This window comes from Sorex fumeus, unplaced genomic scaffold (assembly GCF_029834395.1).
Source record: "Sorex fumeus unplaced genomic scaffold, SorFum_2.1 ptg000050l, whole genome shotgun sequence".
Classification (NCBI taxonomy): Eukaryota; Metazoa; Chordata; class Mammalia; order Eulipotyphla; family Soricidae; genus Sorex; species Sorex fumeus.
In genome coordinates, this window is record NW_026606107.1 from 3,154,088 (window position 1) to 3,173,789 (window position 19,702).

The following is a 19,702-nucleotide window of genomic DNA, read 5'->3' on the forward strand; positions in this document are numbered from 1 at the left end:
GGTATGGTGGTGGTGCTCAGTGGGGCTTGTTGTAATCTTTGGGGATGTGCTCACCAGAGATCATACTTACTGGCTGTGGTACTTGCACATTTTTCTAGCTGTGCTGCTTGCCTGAGTTACACTCCACTTTGTTGGGTTGGTACATTCCTGACTGGAAATCACCTAATATGCCAAGGATCACAGGAGCAGCGCCAGATTCAAATAGCAGAGTTTGACACAAGTGCAACACTGAGGCCCCCAAATAAACACGCCCCCACAAAAAAAGCAAACACTGAGGATATGAATCTGTGATCAGATGCTTGCGAGGCAAGTGGACTAAGAACCCTCCAAGGCTCATATAAAAAATTGAATTTTGAATGATTCTGAGATGACAGCTCTTAGAGGGAACGAACTTTCAGAATTCTAGTCATAGGTCCTAGAGACTTAGATTTAGATTTCAGAATCTATCCTAATTGTCTTGGTAAGTTCTTTTTATTTTTATAAAAAACTTTCCTTATTAGCTGGGGTCTAAATAAAAAAGTATTTTATGGGCCAAAATAATCCTGAGGTACTGCAAAGAAGTAGTGGAAAACAGTGCAGTCCACATCTTTTCAAACCTGCTCACAACATTTGTAAAAAAATAAATAAATAAAGGGTTCCATGTCTACTAGTAGATATGCTAGGGACACCTATTGTCTACATTGTGTCTTGGCCTGTTTCACATCTCGCCAAGGTAGCAATTTTCCCAGTGGGGATTGACTTGCAAGATGTGTTCCAGAATAAACTGTTCCTCTGTCGTTTCCATGCAACTGCAGCAGAACTGAGTTAGTTTACATTAGTATTTGCTAATTTATTATTATCATTCCTTATTGGCAATTAACTAGTTACCTTAGAGATCACATCTCTCCCAATACACCTTCACTGAAGTTGAGCTCAGCCAGAGCACTTGCTAATGATCCTGAGATTTCTCTCTCTAGAGAACAGGAGGCAGGGCATTTTCCATAGTGGGCTCCGAAGCTTTGGAATTCCTCTTATTGGAGCAACACTTATTTGGGGTCCATGTAGCCCCACCTGATTTTATTCTGATTGCCAGTCAGACTTAAATGTGGTAAGAATTGTGTACTTTCCCCTTTCTAACCTTCTCCTATTCTACTGTAGTTTGATAGACTGTGCCCAGAGGTTGTAGCTAGTGGGTTGTGGAGGATTGCTGGTTAGGAATTTGAGGATTCAAAAAAGGATGAGGTTATGACTTTACAAAGCTGGAGTATGTCAGTTATGGCGCTGCAATGGCTCTAAGGTATATACTTAGACTTTCAGATGTTTACCTATAAGAATGTGTATCTCTGCTTCCAGGGCTTAGAAGAGACCAAGCTTGACTGGATCAATCATATCAGACAAATGTAAATGAATTCATTTGTCCAAGAGGCCTGTATGAGAGAGGCAAGGGGCTGGGTGGTGAGCAGCCATTTTTTCCTACTCAGAAGAGGTTTGATTTTTAGATGTGTGACTGACTGGCTGGCTTTTAATGTGAGCCTCATTTACTTCAAACAATTGAGAGGCTTGAAGCGTAAATCCCAGAGGATCAGTTGTTTGTAGAGGAAAATGCTCTTCAAGTTACATTTCCTCTTTGGTTGTTGTGTAATTATGATTGTTTTGTGTGTGGGTTATACGGTGAGGGTCACTAGGCTTCCACTGGGTGTACCAGGTCGATTAGGGTCTCCTGGTTTCCTCCTACTCTAGGGATGGTGATGAAGAAAGCACTGTAGTTCAGTAGGAACAGCTCTGCTAGCTTCAGCAGCTTGGGCTCCCATTCAAAATCTCATTTTCTATCATTCAGCATTTTGTTTAAAAATATCAGCCAGGATTACACACATCCAAACATATGGAAAAGGTGTTAGAAGGAAGTAGTATTGCTATTCTATAATCAAGAAATGGTGTTATAGGGAAAGCAAACTATTCGCCCAAGCATACAAAAATGGGGCAAACTAGATTATATTTTGTTTGACAGAAGTTTTTCTGGTAGAGTTTCAAAGTGACTTCTGACAGATCACAGAAAATCTGTGTTTTTTGCCAGAGGATCTGTGGATATACTTTTAAATGTCATTTGTGTTCATGAAAAGATGTACAGCAAGTGTGATTTTTAATTTATTTTTTTGTAAATCAGGCACTATGAACCACAGTTGTGACATTCTGTACTGATGGTGGTGGATTAGTTTTTATGGAAAGAGTAATTGTGTAATGTGAATAACTAACTCCTTATCAATTTCTTTGTACTTCTGGATTTTCTCATATCTTGTTTAATAAATCTTGGAAAGGTAAGATAATTCATTATTGTCTTGAAATTCTAATTGCTTAACTTTCCCAGTTAACTTTTATTTGACTAAAAAAATTAAGTAATAATAAAATTCACTGAGTTCAGAAAAGATGGATAATGTTAATTAGATTTAACAAATGTTAACATTTTATATTTGCTCCAGATTTAAAAATTAAAAATTATAACTATCATTTTCCATCATATTTCCTTACTTTACTCTTTGTAAGCCTGTAACTGGAAGAGCAGAAAACCAATAAGAATGTCTTGGGAAGTTTTGTCTTATTTTTTTTAGCTAGGGCTTGCTTCAAGAACATGACTACCACTTTGCTGTTTCAGATTCTGAAAGTTTCACAATTTAATAAAGGCTTCCCAGATTGAATAGACCCTTATAATTATTTTGGAAAATATAAGCGCTAGCTCAAGCTTTCATTATTTAAAATATTTCAAGTTTATTTATTTTCATATTGCTGGAAAAGGACTCAGGGACTCACACATACAAGGCGAGTGTTCTTACATTGGGCTATATATCCCCAATCCTCTGAGACTTCCTTTGAAGTCAGCCTTTGCAGAGGGAGAAAATTACTGTTCAGAAAGGGAAAAAATGAGAGTGAGATACACACAGATCAATGTACAGACAACTGTCAGGCTCAGCTGTCTTGAAATTTTTAGCAGACCATTTAGTATTAAAGTAGACAAGAAGCTTTGTGTGAAGCCTGTGTTCTTTTTAGCTGAGAGTTCATAGACTAGCACAGGGATTCTTCATGTCAGATTCGTAATCTCTGTCTTGATGTGCATAGTCTTTGTATGCTGCATTAAGTATCTGAGTACTGGGGTGGCCAATTTTCAGCTTCTCCCTCTGGGCCTCATCTGGCTGCTGTCCTAGGGCAAGCTCCTCTCTCTCACTTCCACCAGGACTGGCTTTGGTTGCTTCTGCTTCATGGATTGTTCTTGTTCCTAAATCTAGTTCTCAGAGCACAAAATGAAACACTTTTCAGATCATGTAGTTTGTTCTTCTGAACAAAATGGATTTTCTGTACAATGATGAGAGGAGAGGGGGTAGAAGAAGGAGGAGGAGGGTAAAGAGAGAGAATAGAAGAGAAAAAAGAATCATACACTCTTCTCAGCTACTTAGTCCTTTGTCATGATAGAATTCTTCAGGTTCACCCAATTTTACACATGTCTGTGAGCTTAAGTTCTTAGGTTCTCCATCCCACTTGTTGATATTCTGCCAGTTGCCTCTTTGAGAAAATGTTTTTAAGTCAAACAGAAGGTTATGATACTCTGAATGTGAGACAAGAGCTCACACCAATTTGATATAGCCCAGGGACAGCTCTCTCAGGGATTAATTTTATTGAGAGCACTGAGTTGAGAACATCCAAATAACTATTGCTGTGCATTCAACCCACCTTATAGGAAATTACAATTCCTTTGACAATTTTTTCCTGATGTCCACCACATTTCTTCCCTTTGGAGTATAATTCTGATTCATGCGTTCATTTTCTTCTTTAATTAATTTGGCTTGAGATGCCAATATGTACAGGTAGTTTGTTACAAAACCATATCTTTTCTAAGTGAGATATTGAATAGGGAGACTAGATGCATTTGGAGAGATTGGCTTTACCCTCTACCAATTCTGGAGAGATGCAGGATTAAGGAAATGCAGGGTTGAGCAAAGACGCCTTGCTACATATCACCGTAAATGAATTGTTGAAAGACTGATTTTCTCCTCTGTGCTACCAGGCACTGGGGCCATGGTGAGGACATGGGCGAATTGCACTCAGAAGATTGGCATTGACTGTGTACTCACAGTACTGGTCATTTCTCTAATTAGTGCATTTCCATTTTCTCAAGTATAGCCTTTATGAGTGATAGAATATGCTAATAGCAACATTTGTTTCTAAGAGCTTAGGGGAGAGAACACGATGACATTAGTATTAAATAATGGCATTTTCATAATGGGCTTTTGCCCGAGTTTTTAATTGCAAAACAATTTATGATAGCTATGGCTCTTTATAAACAATTTTCTGTGTGCTTTGTGAGCTTTCTAATGGGATGTATGTCCTTATATCTCTAGGTCACTCTTTCTATTTTTGTTTCTACTGGTAATTCTTCAGAAGTGGAAAAAACATGTGCTTTGTTGCAGTAAGAAAAACAGGAAATGCCTGAAATGGAAAGAAAGCTAAATTGCCTTTTATGTTTTTTTTTTGTATTTTGTGTTTTTTTACAAATTGTACATTGGGTAGTGACCTTATAGAACAAAACCTCATAAAACTAGTAAACCACAAATGCCAGAACATTGTTGAAACAACCTCAGAGGGTCCAGTCTATGCACATTTGTTATCTGGTGCCTTCCATAAGAACTCGTGGAAGGTGGCATAAGACTGAAATGCAAAGATTTGTAGCTGTGTATGGAGTCAGTTTTGGAGGAAGACGATAAAAAGTATTGACCAGGGATGTAGTTCTGTGGTCTAGCATGTGCACTACATGTATAAATGAGGTTCAGAGTTAGATCCTTGGCATGCCACCCTGTGAATGTGTGTGACTTACAATACCTTGCTCTCCTCACTCTTTGAATCTTCCAAACTTCATTAAAACAGTTATCACGATTGTGTGAGTGACCCTTGAATCACTGAATTCCCAAAGAAAACAATCTAGAAATCTGTAATTCTGGGATAGAAGAGTAGGTATTAAATAAACTATAGGAACCAGAATGAAAGGTCTCATAAAAAAGGAGTTGTAGTGTATTGAAACCCATTATTATTAGAACACTAAGCTCCATGACATTGAGAGTTCTAGAAATTCTGCCAAACATCATCAATATTGTAGTAATTATGTGTGGAGATTGCATTAGGGGATATCCAACTTTCCTTTCAGCTCTGAATATAATTCTGTGAAATTTTTGCCTTGGTCTGAAGGGCTTCATATAGCATTACTGCATTAATGGTTCATTGTCATCCATGTGACGACAATAATTGGCCTCTCTGTAGATAATATTGAGGGGATGGGACTTAGCTATAATAGATGATAAAACAGAGACATCCCTTTAGCTTAGAAAGTGGACAACATATTCTGAATTTTCTAAATTGTGAATGTTTACCTCAGAATTCAGAGGCCTGTCCATTTAATAGGCTCTTCTGTTCAATATGAGTTCTGTCACAAAGGTAACAGTGAGTATACTAATCTTGATTCAATTAGTCTTTACTTGTTGTAAGGAGGAGTAGAAGGTGGAGGTGAACTTTTCTTCCCCGGCACACTAAACCTTTGAGATGAACAGAAATTCACTGTATATTATGTTGATTATCACATTTACTAAAACTTCACAAAGCTGCAAGTCACTGAGATGATCTTTTTAAGTTAGATATTCTTGAGGCCTGTTTTGTTTATCATGATGAATTATCTAACCTTTCATACTGTTAAAGGCCAACATTATGGAAATAAGCAGCTTTTTATTCCATTCTAAGGTCAGTCTAACCAAATTATGCAACTTCTAATGCAATTGCTTCAAGCTTCCACTTTGAAAGTTTTCTTATTTTAATACCTTACAACAGAGATAAATATTTTAGCTACCATTCATGTTTAATAATGTATTTCACTGATTGCCATTCTCGTCATGGCATTTGTTGGTATGAGAGGCAGTTTACCAAGGTTTGCTCATTTTGCCATTTACTATAATTAGCTAAGAGCCAGAATGCATTAAAAATGTATTTTTGTTGTTATTATTTTTAATTTCAGGCCATAAAAGCTGAATTCTACAGAAACAATATATAAAGGGCACTTGGGGTTTTGTTTGAGAGCCAGAATGTGGTAGATTTTGTTTTAAAGTAGATCTAATTTCAGAATTATTAAACTCAATGTATGTTAGAATCTGGCAGGTTGCATTCAGCAGGATATGGGGCACTATCTGTAATAAAACAAATGGCTTATATAACGGAGTAAACTGCTATTTTAGGAGGCAGGAATTATCAGGATTCATTTATTCTAGGTAAAACTTGACCATCTATGATGATTCACCTCTAGACTAGTGAATTTACTTAGTTTGTAGTTAAGGTCATTGTGAAAAAAATCTTGGTTTGAAAATTTTCATCTGGGTGGGCATGTAGCTCTGCTGTGGAGAGTACTTACCTTCCATGTGTGAAGTCCAGGGTTTGATCCTTGGCACTGCATAAAAAGGGGGAAAAAGGAAAGAAAAAAGAAAAAAGAGAAAAAGAAAGAAGGAAAGAAGGAATATATTCATCAAATATTTGTATATCAAGCCCTTCCTATACTCTGCCCCAGGGAGATAGAATAAATTTAAGCAGTACTTTCATAGTTTATGTTGTCATTGATGAGGCAAGATACATTAAACACATTAAAAAATCAATAAGAGGATTAGGGAAATAACTCAAAAGACTGAAGCACATGCTGTGCATTGCATCCTGGAGTCCTGGGTTCTCTCATCACCACTGTATGGACCCCAGCACTATTCAGTGTGACCTCAAACCAAAAATGAAGATAATCAATAAAAGAAGTAAGAAATATTTATTAAGTGGTATTATTTCATTGACAACTGAAAAATAGGATCTTATTTCCTACTTTGTGACAAGATGAAATCCACAGGAGTTGAAACAGATGAAAGTGCAACAAAATTGTTAGAAAACCTAAGTAAATATCCATCTAATTTTAAAATTGAAATGACTTTAGAAAAAAGCCAAGCCAATCAAATTGAACAAAAAATACCAACACCCCTGATGATATAAACTTAAGAAATGTTTGTATTTTGAGGTAATGGTAAGTTATTTTAAAAATCATATCTGGGAAATATTTAAAATTTTAGTAGCATATAGCTTATTAGATTTTTATTTTGCAATAATAATATTTATTGAATATCTATTATATGATAATCACTATTAAGTTTACTAGAGATAAAACAGTTAGCTAAATAAAGTCTCTGTCCCTCTTAAGTTTGTATTTTTGTGGGAACAAAAAATAAACAACTAAAACATAAAATACTAGGAGGTATTATGGAGAAAAATGATGGTTGGGTAAAAGAACGTTTGTTTTGCCAGGAATTAGGGTTCATTAGGAAGGTCAGGTAATATCTCTTGAAGATAGTGGCACATAAGCAATACTTTTATTAAAATAAATGAAGAAGACAGATTCCACTATCTAAAAATCTGCAAAAGACAAAAATAGGTAATTCATAAGTAAGCTGTAGAAATGGGCAGTATGCATGAAAATACTTCCATCTTATTAACCAAATAATTGTAATGGAAAAATGTCTTGTAATACCAGAGGAAAGTTTCTGTAACAATATATTACTCTGGAAGTAATAAATTTTAGAAGCAAGTGTCATTTTTTACGTATCAAATTAGAAGTAATTAAAATAAATTATACCCAGCATTAAGCAAGAGTGTGGTTATCATATACTGCTGCATGAAATATAATTGGTAGAATTGAAATCAATGCAATCTTTGTTCAGGATAATTTGCTAATATACATTAAAAGCCCTAAAATACCTCATATTTCTTTTCTGAAATGTATCTGAAGGAAGTAGTTTTATATGTGCTTAGAAAGTTATGTCTAAAGATGCTAATCTCACTATAATTTATAGCAACAAAGTGTTGGAGATATTCTAAATATCTTCAATATGTGTCACTAAAATATTACAGCATATGAATTGTTAGAATAGCATGGAACTATTAAAATATTACATTGTGTGGAATATTTAGTGATACAAGAATATGCTTATCATACAACACACATTAATGTTATTAAAAATCCGTTGACAAAGCAGTATACATAGATTTGAACACTTTAGGCATGTATATGTATATATGTAGAGAGAGAAAAAGAGAGAGAGAGAAGAAGGAAGTTTACCATTAATAGTTATCTTAGTGCCAGAGAGATAGTACAGCAGGTAGGGGCTAGCCTTATCCCTAATGCAGCTCACCCAGGTTAGATCCCCAGTTCCACATACAGTCCCCTGTGTACTGCTAGGAGTTATCCTTGAGCACAGAGCCAGGATTGAACAGCCAGTTGTGGTCCAAAACAAACAAAATATTATTCCAGGTAACAATAAATTACTTATTTTTAGTTTTTAAATAGTTAAATAAATATAATTTATTTAGATTATAAATATAATTTTCTGTTTCCCAAATTTTCTAGATTTGGCATGCTCTGTTTTTGAATTCAAAAAAGCAATTTCTTGGAGTTGGAGAGATAGCACAGTGGATAAGGCACTTGCCTCACTCTCAGCTGACCCTAATTCAATCTCTGCCACCACATAATGTTCCCTGAGCATGAACCCTGAGCATGAACCCCGAGCATGGCCAGAAATGATCCCTGAGCACAGAGTTATGAATAAGCCTTGAGCACTGCTGAATGTGGCTCAACCTGTCATAGAGGCTCATAATATGTTATTTAATATGATTTTAAATCAGATTGTGCTCCCTATATTTCCCTTTTGGAGGTCTGTCTTGATGATAATTAGTATGAAGGTTTTCAACACTTTTCTTTATGTATTTATTTTTTGTTTTGTTTTGAGGCCACATCTGGCTGTTATCAAGACATATTACTTGCTCTGCACTCAGGAATTACTCCTGGTAGGCTCCGAAGACGATACTTGGTGCTGGGCATTGAAACCAGCTTGACCACGTTAAGGAAAATGGTCTGCCTACTGTACTAGCTGCAGTCCCTACAACTTACCTTTTAAATGTGAGATAATATGAAAAATATTTTCTTTCTTTTTCTTCTGATATGAATATTCTAGTAAAAGTAAATGATCTCACCAGTATTAAACCTGGTTCACAACTATTGTTTTCAAAATGAAAGGGCTTAAAAATTAGCATCTAATTGCATTTTTAACAGATTTTAAATATTATAAAAGTTATATAGGCTTTATCTTTTTGTAAAACGAACTTTTCTTCAGTGCTATTTTCAGAATCAAATAGCTGATTTGAGAGAGGATCTTTGAAATATTTCTTAATATTTGATTTTATGTTTGGACTTCTTAATCTCTGAGGAATACTACAGCCTGACAATTTGGAACAAAAAAGTAGAGTTGACAGTTATTGAGTAGCTTAAAATTTAAAATTCAGTTTATTTGGAATGCACTATTTTTAACTAGTTCACCAGACAAACTGGAATTAGTCTTTTTAGGAAAGACTCATTTGTTTGATTGCCTTCCCACCTAGTAGGCTAACATTAAACAGCATAAATGCAAAAGAGGTGTCCTTTAGGACACCTCTTTAATTGATAGCTGTATAAAGGTTTCACATATTAAGTACTGCACTCAAATAAAAATGTTTATTCAGTAGCCCTGTGCAGATATCAGAACGATTTAGATATTTTAAAGAAATTTCTCATTGAAAAACAGATGTTTCATCTCTACTTTCCCCACACCTCCCGATAGCTAATAGATGAGAATGTCATCTGTACAATGACACCCTGATTGCTGCAGGAAAACATCTGTGGCCTAATTCTGTAGTCTGTTCCTTGGATAAATAGAGATTATGGCCTCTATTTCTTATATGTGCAATGATTTAACTGGATGAGGTTTGATTGGAGTTCAATGTTTTATGCTAAAACATGTTGTGTTTGATAGAAATAATTATCTATGATTTTGTGTGTATGTCGGAGAGCACCTAAAGAAAGATCTAAAAGTTAAGGGAAATACCATTAGCAACCCTCACCCCCTTTCTGTTTTTAATGCAAATGTATTCATTAAAAGAAATACTGGTAATGCTTGGGCTGTAGCGATAGCACAGCGGGTAGGGCATTTGCCTTTCATGTGGCCAACATGGCCAACCCAAGTTCGATTCCTCCGCCCCTCTCAGAGAGCCCGGCAAGCTACCGAGAGTATCTCACCCGCACGGCAAAGCCTTGCAAGCTACCCGTGACGCATATTCGATATGCCAAACACAGTAACAACAAGTCTCACAATGGAGACGTTACTGGGCCCGCTTGAGCAAATCAGCAGGACAGTGACAGTGACAGTGGTAATGCTTAAAACTTGATTATGAAGCAATTTAAGGTAAGGTTAACATTCTCCCTTTGGAAGACTTGAAGATGAAATTGTTTGGCTTTGGAGACAATTTCCAGGAAATTATATGCCAAACACAGTAACAACAAAGTCTCCAATGGAGACGTTACTGGGCCCGCTCGAGCAAATCGACGATCAACGGGAGGGCCTTAAAATAATTAATTAATCTAAAACTAGGATTTGAAAGAAGTTAATGTGAAAAAGCTGAGTACTCTAGCTGAAAAAAAGTAATGCTTTGAAATTTAGATTGCTTCTAAAATGAGCATAAAAGTCCAGAAAGTAATAAGATTTTTATTTATTGAATTCTGGTGTTGATGGCAGTTGCCATTCCATGGTGGTTTGGACTGAATTTTCTGATAAAGGTCCTACAAATACATTTCACTAAATAGGATGTGACTCTGATATTTAGGCCCTTGGGTAAGTCTAAAGACTTTGGAAGTACTTCCCACCTTACACTCTTCACAGTTTCTGTTGCCTCGGATCCAAGAACATAATTGATTAGTTGTGTTGAGAGGTTTTTCTTTACCAGCATATTTTGAAGGGAGTTTGATTTATCAAGGGAACTATAGATAAATAAATGTTCCCTGCAATAAATGATAATCTCAGTACATCTGTATCTTTGAAGACACATTTGCTGATGTCCTACTGAGTGAACATAGGTAATTATACTTTACTTGACAGTTATTTAGAAATTGTCAATTCTTCTGTGGGAAAGTTGATTGACTTTTAGTGCCTCTTTTTACTGTTTTTTCATCATAAATTAAATTTATTTCTATTGTGAAAAGATAGAAAAATACAGAAATAATTCACATATTTGAAGAAGTTGAAATATCACTATGGGCACACCACCATTAATTTTCTGTTCAGTCAGTGCTTGCCATTAAAACAAATACTCGGAATTTTTTTAATTAATGAAAAAACTTCCACATTGTGTCATTTAAAAATTAATATCATTTTTAGTTGAGATAATTCTATTTATATTAATTTATTTACAATACATTATGAGGTATTTTATGTGTCAATAAAAATAATTGTAATCAAGATTTATTTTGTCTGAGCTGGGGATGGAACCCAAGATCTCACAGATGTTAGACATTTGCCCTAACACTGAGACAAACTCCTGGCCCAATCAAGATGACTTTGTTTGCTTTTGAGCAATAGCTGCTGGCTGTGTTCAGGGCTTATTCCTAGCCCTGTGCTCAGGCATCACTCCTGGAAGGTCTGGGGACCATATGGAGTGCCTAGGAATCGAAAGAGTCAGCTGCATGTAACAGTTGCCTTATACACTGTACTATCGCTGTCCCCTAAACAATATATTATTTTAGCAACTGATTTGTATTTTGCTTTAATGATTTGATTTAAATTTAACTTATTTAATGTTGATCATCTATAAAAATTTGTCATCAGAAGCAACACTATGATGGATATATATCCTTTGATACATAAATCTCACAGTGACCTTGTTTCCTTAGAATAAAGTTCTTAGAATGTGAAAATAATTTATCTGAAGCTTCATTCAGATATATTTAACATTTTTGCCTTACTTCCTTCAAAAAATGCCAATATATAGTCCTTTAAAGAATGTAAGATCCCGTTTTAAGACTTACATTAACAAAGCAGAATTATGGATTTAAACATTTTCACCAATCTGCTTAAGCCATAGGGAAATGTGTAGTCTCATATATTTTTGGTGAGTGTATGAATTAATACTAGTCCTTTGGAGTACAATTTCATGATGCCCCTTAAAACTGCAAATGTTTATTTCTTTTACTAAGAAATTCCCATTTTAAGGTATTCATCCTATAGATAAGCTTGATCATAAGAAAAATAAGACAACGTTTTTCATAGGTTTATTTTTGACATAGCGAAAATGGAAATTATGTTGTCTGCCAAGAGAAGTTTTAAAATGTTTTTTATACTGATATTGAAGATGGTATATATCTCTATACATTTTTTGTTTGTTGGAATCACATCTGTTGATACTCAAGGCTTACTCCTGGCTCTGTGCTCAGGGATCACTTCTGGAGATGCTCAGGGAACCATATGTGGTGCTGGACTGAACCTCAGTCAGCTGCACGCAAGGCAAGTAGTGTCTTATTATCTGGATTACATTTCTGGACCTTAAATATATTATATTTTAAGGTTCTGGAAAATATGCAGCTTACTATATGAAAAAGAGAAACGTTTTATTTATATATGAAATTGTATGGATGGATAAACAATACATTTATTTAAATGGGTACTTGTTAAGAGAATGGCAATGAGAGGATAGGACACAAGGGTTGGAAGGAGAATTATTTGTTTCCTAGATGAAAATCCAATTTGTGGTTAAAGTTTGTATTTCTTCAGTTCGAAATGTTGTCTCCCTGTTTGTTGTAAGCTTTTATTTTGCTTGCATGACTTTCAGTTAATCTTATTATTTACATTATAAAAATGTATGCCTTTTGATCTGTGATATAATTTGCTGCTCTTAAGATATGAACTTTCTCCCAACAGTGGGATTATATACATACACATGCACATAAAATAAGTGAGCTATAACATTTTTCTATATATATATTGATTTATTTTTATTATTTTTTATTAATTTGAATTTTGTTTTTGCATATGGTTGTAGGAGACAATGAAAAACACTTTAGATGGTTCATTGGTTAACTCTGTATCATTTCTTATTTCTCCTCTACTGCTTTCTGTGTTTCTAGAAAAGTTACATATTAGCTTTTTATGTAGACTAGACACTTTTCCAAACTACTAATTTCCCCCCAATAATCTGCTTGCCCACTCACGTAGCAATTCCATTGGTATAATAATTGATTTTAATAGTAGGGCTAGTTTCTTCTTATTGTCTTGTCACAAAGGTTTTAGCATTTCCAGTTATTCTTTAAGATCATGTTTGGAATGATATTAAGTTTCAGAAATGATTATACTGAAATTTTGACTGGAAATGTTCCGAACTGAAAAATAAGTAAATTTAGGAAGAATTGACATATGCATAATGTTTAGTCTTTTTGTCTAGGAATATGACGTTTCTCCATTTACTCTTTTAACAATAAATTAATACAGTTCTCCTTATATATTTTGATGTTATGTTTCAGCTATTTCATAGTTTTGTTGATATTTTAAGCAGGTTCTTTTCTTATTTCATTTTCTTATTGCATAAAGCTGGTAGAGCATTTGACATTTGCAGCTGTATTTTGTATCAAACCCTTAGACATGTTCCCCCACCATTCTTTCACCCTTGGGTGGATAGGAGAACAAAAGGCAGGGATTGAACTTGAACTTATACACTTGGTCGAACAAAGAACAGGGTAATTGTAAGAGCTCATCTCTGGATGCAGACTACCTTTTAGAATTCTAACTCCATTAGTCTTTAGTTGAATGACATTTTCTGCTTTAGTTTTCTCATTTTAAACGAAGAATATAGTATCTTTCACAGATTCTTGTCAAGATAGTTTGTGTCTTCAAGAATCTGGCACATAACACTTGCAGTATGTAATAAGTTGTTCTTACTATTGTTGTTAGCCTATTTTTATGCCAAAGGAGATATACAATTTTTACTAGTCAATTTTGAAGGGAACAGTGAGATTCTCTTCACCCTTAACTATGAGGGAAACCAAATTCAATATTGCTTGCTTTATTTTTTGTTTTAGTTTCTGGCCATATGCACTGTGTTCAGGGTATACTCCTGGCTCTGTGCTCAGGGATTACTCGCAGTGGTCCTTGGGGGAGCAAAATGCTGGGGATTAAACCAGAGTTAACCAGGGCCAATGCAAGCACCTTAACTCCAATACTATGTCCCTGGCTCTCAGTTTTGAAATAAAAAAAATTACAATTTTCCTCTGTTTAATTTCTGCAAACATATTCTGCTCAAGTATATTTAATTTAACCATAGCCTTTTTCATGACAATAGTTAGTCTTCTAATAAGTCACTCTTTGAAGATTTTTCACTCTGATACTTCATCTTCTAGTTCATCTGTAAAGTTCATGGACACTACATGAGTCAATTATCCAGAGGTGCTGGTAGCAGGGCAAACAGCTCTTCTGTAATACTTTTCCCCTTGTATTTTCTCTCCAGAGTCTAGAGATATCAATTTATTCCTTAATCTAGCATTTTCAGCCTTTCTCCCACATGATCATCCTGTGCTGATGATCTCCATTAGCTAGGATGCTTTGGAGATGACAATTTCATGGGCTACTGGTTATGCCCTGCACTTTAATAAGTACTTGGCCAAGCTTTTCTTCCCCGGTGACCTGCTGCTTTCACAGATCTGGACTCTGTTCAGGACTACTTCTCTTTCTTGTTTTATGTAACTATTTTGAATACATTTTAAGTATACTTCATATTGAGAAAATTTAGAACTCACATTCTCAAGTCTATGCTGTGCCATACATGTTTTCCTTTCACCAAGGGAGTGAGTTCCCCCTCTTCTCCTGCATCTGTTTTGGGTCACAGACATTGGTGTTCAGGGTGTACTTCTGTTTCTTTGCTCAGGGATCACTCTTGGTGGTCTCAGGGGACTGTATGAGGTGCTTGGGATTGAACCCTAGTAAGCCGCATGCAAGGTAACCACCCTACCTGCTGTACTATCTCCATGACCCCATCCTGTTGTTTCTTGTTTCAATTGAGAATGGAATGCTGTGGCCTAGGACAGTCTCCAATTCTTTGGCTACTTGGGGACCAATTTGTAGTTCTGGAAGTTTTAGAGAAATACAAGAAGGTTAATGGGGACTGGATAAGGAGAACAAAGAAAAGCTTGATTTTGTTTTTGTTTGGGGGCATTGCCTGGTGGTGCGCAGAGCTTTCTTCTGGCTCTCTGCTCAGGGACTACTCCTGGTGGGTCTTGTGGGCTCATACATATGCTGTGCCAGGAATTGAATTGAGGTAGGCCACATGCCCACAGGCAAGGTAAGTGGCTTAACCACTGTACTTTCTTTAAAACCCTCCATACTTTATTATAATAGTTAACGTAAGTGAAATGTACACTCCTTGACAAACACTCTCACTCTAAGTTGATTATTGCTATCACTGAAACAATGGGTAGCTGGGTGCAACTATTTTCTATTAAGTTCTGCACAGCCCTGAATTCCCATTTGCTCTTGAGGAAAGAGAACACCTACCCAGCAGTTATCAGGGCCTGCTGATACATTGCCTAACTGCAGGTTTGGCTGTGTGGTGATGCTTGGGCCCAGTGGTCCTCTGGTCCACCTACCCCACATATTGCTGGATATAGAACTTGGGGCCCTGAAAGTGCAAGGTTTGTTGCTCCAACACTTTAAGTTGTTTACCAACTATATTTTGCTTTTTTTAATGATTGGATATCATTTGTTATAGAGTCAGCCTTTGAGTACTAATCATTTTCTGTTAAGTATTAGCTGATATCATTTTCTACCTTACAAAATTGTAGTCTGTGCACATGTAATTAAAATGATATCCAAGTGTAGCTCAGGGTTTCCTTTTAATTTGTAGTGGCTCTTGTGCATAGGGAAGGTTGTTGCTTTGCTACAAGACACAGATCCAGAGTAAACCTCAGCTGTGCTGTAGCTATTTTGGAAGACAAGTTTCTAGTTGCTCTTGTATAATTGCCTATGTTACATCATCCCAACTATTGTGAAATGTGCAAAATACAAAGCTTATCTAATGATTCATTTTTAGGTAGACAGGTTCTTTTAAAGTAATTTTATAAGCCACTTAATTCCCTGCACCAGATTCACCTATTTGTTCTGTTGTTGAGGCCAAAGGTAATTCAGTGAGTGATAATGGTGTAGCAGAGAAAAATATATCATAAACCGTGTACCCCGTAACATTCACAATTTACCTAAGCCATTCAATAGAATACAGTTTTTTTGGTGCAAGTAAAAAACCGAGAGGAGAGGAAAATCCCCTCCACATTAAATAAAGTTAGCATTAACTCAAAATGAAATTTAAATTATCTGTCACTGAGTAGCAGAGAAACTAAGTCAATTTTCAGTGATGATAAGATACTTTGATATAAATCACTCACTGCTCTTACTAGGTTTTCAGTTGTCTGCTTATGCTGTCTTTTGTGATTTTAGACGTTTTATCGGGAAGACTTTAGAATGCCTTTGTTGTAGGATTGAATTAACCCATTTTTAAGTCAGGGAGGTGAAATTTCACTAAGCTAATATTTGATCTTGTCATTTTTTCCTGTTTTTGGGGCCACACCCAGAGATGCTCAGGGGTTACTCCTGGTTCTGCACTCAAGAATCACTCCTGGCAATTGTCAGGGAACATTGGGGATAGAACCCGAGTCAGCTGTGTGTGTGTGTGTGTGTGTGTGTGTGTGTGTGTGTGTGCAAGGAAAGCGACTATCTGCTATACTATCGCTCTGGTTCCCAGATTTGATCTTTTCTTACCAATATTAAACATTTATAGTCTAGGGGATATTTAATGTTTTTAATAGCAGTAGGAAGGGGAATTTAAAAAAATAACATTAATTTTTGACCTAGACTTTATATATTGCATATAGAACACACTTTGCTAAAAGGCCTTATGATAATATTTCAAAGTGAGCAAAAATAATATTTCAAAGTGAGATTGTTAGCAGTGTAAAGCTAGAATTGAATCAAATATTTTATGGCCTTTTTATTGTTGAATAATGTACTTTGTAAACACTGTATGTGATTAAATAGATCAAATGAGAATATATACAGCTCACTATTAATTGGTTCAGTAATAACTTATAGTCTGTTCACAAGATACAATAAAATTATTTTGTCAATATAATATTTTATTCATTCCTTGGTTTGAAAAATCAAATGTAACGTCAGCATCTGCAGTCATATGCTATAGCATAGATCAGGGTCTTTTGAAATTTGAAAGCAGAAATTAAAGGTGGTAGAAGCAAAAATTAAGCTATAGCATAAGATTTCTAACATTTCCTAAAGTATATCCAATTGGGAGGAATACAAAGCAACAGATATATATTTTGGGGAAAGTGTTCCATGTTACAGAATGATTTTTTAGGTTGTTTTGGCACCACACTTGACAGTGTTTAGGACTTACTCACGGATATATGCTCAGGGAACACTCCTGACAGTGCTCGGTCCTGGGTCGATTGCAGGCAAGGCTGGCATCTTATCTGCTATACTCTCTCCCCACACAAATGCTTTCTTAAGTGTTATGTCAGCTTCACCAGATTTTTTTTGCTGAATAGATTAACTTGCTTTGGTGTGGATATATTAATTTATTTAATAGTATACTACCCTTCCAGTAAATTATTATTACAAATTCTCATTAAACAATGAACAAAGAGGGCATAGTCCTTGACTTCATGGAGTGATGAGAAAAAAACCACTATGAAATTATTGTATTATGAAAAAAATCATATGGTTATAAAAGAAAAACCAGTGAATCTTGATATAGTATAGGTCATGAGGTAAGTCATATTTTAGCTTAGAAGGTGCATAGGATTTAGTGATGCAAAAACTTTTAAGGCCTGAGTGATTGTCAAAAGCTGGGAAGTAAATGCATGTGTGAAAAACCCTGAGAAGAATTATGTGGAAAAGAGCTTGGTGACAGAAAAAAAGCATGCGAATTTGAGTGAATGGGAAAACATTGCATGCTATGGGACTGATGAGGTATAGATTTGGAGTTAAAACCTGGAATTAAGCCCTTGGTCTAATCACAGCGAGCCCTTCTTCCTTTCCCTAAAGGTAATTTGAGCTGAAGTCTCGAGTTCTGCACTCAGTCATTGGGGAAAAAAATGGAAAGAAGGAGGGTGATAGAAGTGGTATTGAATAGATTGCAAAATTTAAAGAAAGAATGTAAATAACATTCTTTAAATACAAAATTTACAGAAAGTGAATATATTTCAGAAAAGCACATGATAAGAAGTGATTTCAAAGAAAGAAGTAGCTTACACTCAACCTTTGATGGATGATGGTCTGTGACTCTTTTCTCCCAGTCTCTGTGCAATGATTGTGTGTGTCCATGCTGTGCCCACACACATTAGTAGATAGTTTGCAGATGAGCTCTATAAGACAGTGTTGGTGGAGTGTGCAAGGCTTAATAAATAAATCACATTCATAATTTGAGTAACATCAATACTTATGATTTTTTTCTTTTGTCACACCCTATGTCAGACCACTCCTGACTCTGTCCTTGACGGTTGTTCCTAGCAGTACTCAGAGGACCAAGTGGTGCCAAGAATCAAACCAGGAACTTCTATATATATGCAATCATGCAGAGCATGTGCTCAGATCCTTAAACTATGTTTCTAGCTCAATATTTATGATTTTCTTCTTTCTAGAGTTTTCTTGTTAAAAGAATATTAGGACCGCTCTCTTATTTTCCCTAGGAAACAGGCAGCAGATTCTATGAAAGAAAAAAATTTCTCAGTCCTGATTTTTTTTTGTTTTCAGTAGCTGCCATTTCCCGTTTCGCCTTCTACGAGTATTTGTTTCCTGAAGGTCTATCCGACTGTCAGCAGAGGGCGCACAGAAGCACGGAAATGCTACAGCCGCAGTGATTTCATTGTCTTTATTTCATCTTTACATGCCTCCTAGACAGGGATGCATTTTGACCTTTCCTCTTTGTAATATTCTCATCAAAGGCACAGACCTCTTTATTCTGTAAAGGCGGGCAAAACAGGAAAACTAAATGTGTTTGTGTGTGCACGTGTGTTTGTACTCAATGTGTGTGTGTGCTTGAGATAGTGTTTGGAGACAGAGAGGGAGGGAGGGAGAAAAAGAGGGGGGAGAGTAGAGAGAGAGAGAAAGGGTGGGAGGGAAAAAGAGAGGAGAGGGAGAGAGAGGGAACTGAGGAAGGGAGAGAGAGAGAGGAGAGGGAGAGCCAGAGGGGTCGAGGGAGAGAGAGGAAGAGAAAGAGAGAAAGAGAGATTTTTGTCAAAAGTAAGGCAGACTTCTTTGGTTCTTTGCTTTCCTTGGGCTGTTCTGCTCATAGCAGCTGCAGCAGCTGCTTGATTCCTGACATGTCCTAATAATGTAAATGATGTGGCCCGGGGTGGGTGGGGGATTTATTTTTTTCCCCAATCTGACTTCTTCATTGATTTTGCTCCTTGCAGAAGTCTAAAGGGGACCATTTCCTTGTAAATGTGTGCTCTGTTCATTCTGCCTAAGGTCAGAGAATTCAGCTGCGGTCTGTCTACTTCCAATGTCACTGGTCATAGAGACTGATCCTTATGTGTATGTGACAGCTCTGAGCATGATGTGTGAGAAGTAGAGAAGAGCTAGTTTAAGCTTCTCTAAAGATGTCTTGGCATAGCTATGCTGATGAAAGTGGAAACTTGTTTGTGTCAGTGACATAATCAGAGAAGACAACCAGGGCCCAGCTGCAGGGAGTGAGGAGGTGTGTAGCTTAGAACAGTCTTTTGATAAAAGCCGACAAACTTCACATTCCTTCGTGTCTC

General features: G+C 36.1%; 1 protein-coding gene across 2 annotated transcripts in view; it reads left to right on the top strand.

Annotated features, from left to right (window-relative positions):
• The window catches only part of PCDH19 (protocadherin 19), a 217,322-nt gene that overhangs the window by 12,668 nt on the left and 184,952 nt on the right, over positions 1–19,702 (top strand). The gene's annotated exons all lie outside the window — the stretch shown is intronic.